At 44.6% G+C, this 2500-nt stretch overlaps 1 protein-coding gene across 9 annotated transcripts in view; it reads left to right on the top strand.

Moving 5' to 3' along the window:
- LOC122245868 (TOX high mobility group box family member 4-A) overlaps nucleotides 1-2500 on the top strand; it is a 1066433-nt gene that overhangs the window by 632870 nt on the left and 431063 nt on the right. The gene's annotated exons all lie outside the window — the stretch shown is intronic.

Here is a 2500-nt window from a genome sequence, read left to right as displayed (position 1 = left end):
AGGAGGAGGAGAAGAGGGGGGGAGGAGGGGAGGAGGATGAGAGCAGGGGAGGAGGAGGAGGAGAGGAGAGAAGGGAGGAGGAGGAGAGGAGGGGGGTAGGAAGGGGGAGGGGAGGAGGGAAGGAGGAGGAGAAGAAGAAGAAGAAGAAGAAGAAGAAGAAGAAGAAGAAGAAGAAGAAGAAGAAGAAGAAGAAGAAGAAGAAGAAAGAAGAGAAGGAGGAGGAGGAGGTAGAAGAAGATGATGATGATAGGAAATAGGAAGAGAGGATGGAGATGGAGGTGGTGGTGGAGTATGAGAGAAAGCAGATGGAGGAGGAAAATATAATGAGGACGTAGAAGAGGAGGAAGATCTTGTGGGGGGAGAGTGAAGGAGGAAGAAGAGGAAGAGTAGAAGAAGGATGAAGAGTAAGGAGGTTTTTAAGAAAAAAAATAAACAAAAGAGAGGGAGAGAAAAATAAGACACAAACTGAAGGGATAAGAGAAGTCTTAACAATGGTAGGATAAGAAGAAAAAGAGGGGGGTTAGGTGGAGAAGGGAAGAAGAAGAAGGAGAAGGGAAGGAAGAGGAAGAAGAGAAAGAGGAGAAGCTGAAGTTGAAACTGAAGCTGAAGCTGAAGCTGGTGACGATAAAGAGAAGGGAAAAGAAGAAGAGGAGGTGTAGAAGAAGAAGAACAAGAAGAGGGAGAAGAAGAAGAAAGAAAAAGCTGCATCTCAACCACAGTCACGTCACCATCCCGGGCTATCCATTCCATCTGCGTCGATCATCTTGATCAGCGCCGCCATCGCCGTGCCTCCTGGCGGTCTGCCGACGACCACCGCTGATTGCTTGTAGTTGATGAAGTCCGAGAAGTGGCTCGCCGCGGACACAAAAGGGCTCCCTGCGATAACCGCTTGAACTATAAAATATTGAAGAGTCGTAGCACAATACCTCGGCTGAACGAGTCTGCGGGAGAGCATTGTTTGCGTTACACTTTGCGAGGAGGTGATTGGTTCTCGGGAACCCGTTTCGTCACCGATGCTCGTTTCACACGTGTGTTTTCGTCAGGAATTCAAACCCCCTCTCCCTCTCCCCTCTCCCATCTTCCCCCTCCCCCTATCAATCTCCTTATCTTTCCCTCTTCCCTCCTCCTACCCCTTTCCCTCCCTCCCTCCCCTTCCTCCTGCCCCCCCCCCCCCATTTAACCAAACCTCGAGGACTCACCCAAAGCAATTGCACACAGACCTTTTGTTTGCCTTGGACAGTCCTTTGTGAGTCTTGTTCTACAGATTTTACAGTAGATTTTGTCTCCTTTTATTAATCTGCTTTGGGAATCTCATTTTCCATGCATGATGAGATTTCAAAAAAGAGGCTTCATTACGTTTTATTTATTACTGTTGATAAAAAGCCAAGGTCTTGTGCTTGTGATGCATGACGGTCGGCGACGAGACGATCACCGCAGGAGGCGTCGACGGAGGCTCTTTAGTGTGGCATGTAATCCTTCGATATTATTATGGTCTTTCGTGGTCAAGACGAGAATGTTTTCCTTTTTTCTTTTCCATTTTTTTTTCTTGTGATGCCGGAGGCTTTTTGGAGTTAGACACGATAGATTTATTATTTATTCGTCTTCAGGGTGACTTAAACGAAGTCATACAGAATTTGTGCTTCGTTTTACAGTATAATGATATACCATTTGGGTCCAAAACACAGACACGACAAGACACACACACACACACGCACACACACACACACACACACACACACACACACACACACACACACACACACACACACACACACACACACACACACACACACACACACACACTTCCCCGCTGTCACGGTGTTTCGAAATAACAATTCCCCTAAAGTCAACACCGAATTGTAATTGATTAATCCAAAGATGCCGAGAGTCCACGAATGCCAGACACAATCCTTCTCTGTAAGCCATGCCTTTTTTATGCCCTTAGTTTCGTTTCTAGGTGTCGGCTCCTATCAAACTTATGCGACATCGCCAACCGTTCCGACATCATATCTTCATTAACGCATTAGAGCGTAGAGATTACTAGAGGTGTCTCGGAAGATAAGGCGCTGGCTGAGGAGAGGAGGGTCCTGAGAGATAAGATGCTGTATTATCGACCTTCCTGCTTGTTATGAAGACGATGTCACCGCGAGGGATTTCGATGCGTTGTAGAAAGTGATCCGAGACGGTTCCGGTTCCCTTGCGGTTAATTTCGCGGGTGGAGGGAGTTAGAGGGAATAATGTTTACATTTACAATGATGCTGGTAATGAGGGTAATAACGAGGATAATTATAATTATAATGACGAGGATAATAATGATAATGATAATGACAATAATAATGATAATGGTAGTATTGATGATAATAATAATAATGATGATATGATGATAATAATAATAATGATTATATGATGATAAGGACAATTATTATGGTAATGATGATAATGAAGTTAACAAGGATAATGATTGTATTGGTGATTATGATGATTAATAATGATGATAATG

This window comes from Penaeus japonicus, unplaced genomic scaffold, assembly GCF_977035675.1.
Source record: "Penaeus japonicus unplaced genomic scaffold, GWHDUDI00000001_assembly GWHDUDI00000010, whole genome shotgun sequence".
NCBI classification, from domain to species: Eukaryota; Metazoa; Arthropoda; class Malacostraca; order Decapoda; family Penaeidae; genus Penaeus; species Penaeus japonicus.
The sequence above is the reverse complement of the archived record's forward strand: the minus strand, read 5'-3'. Positions and strand labels throughout refer to the sequence as shown.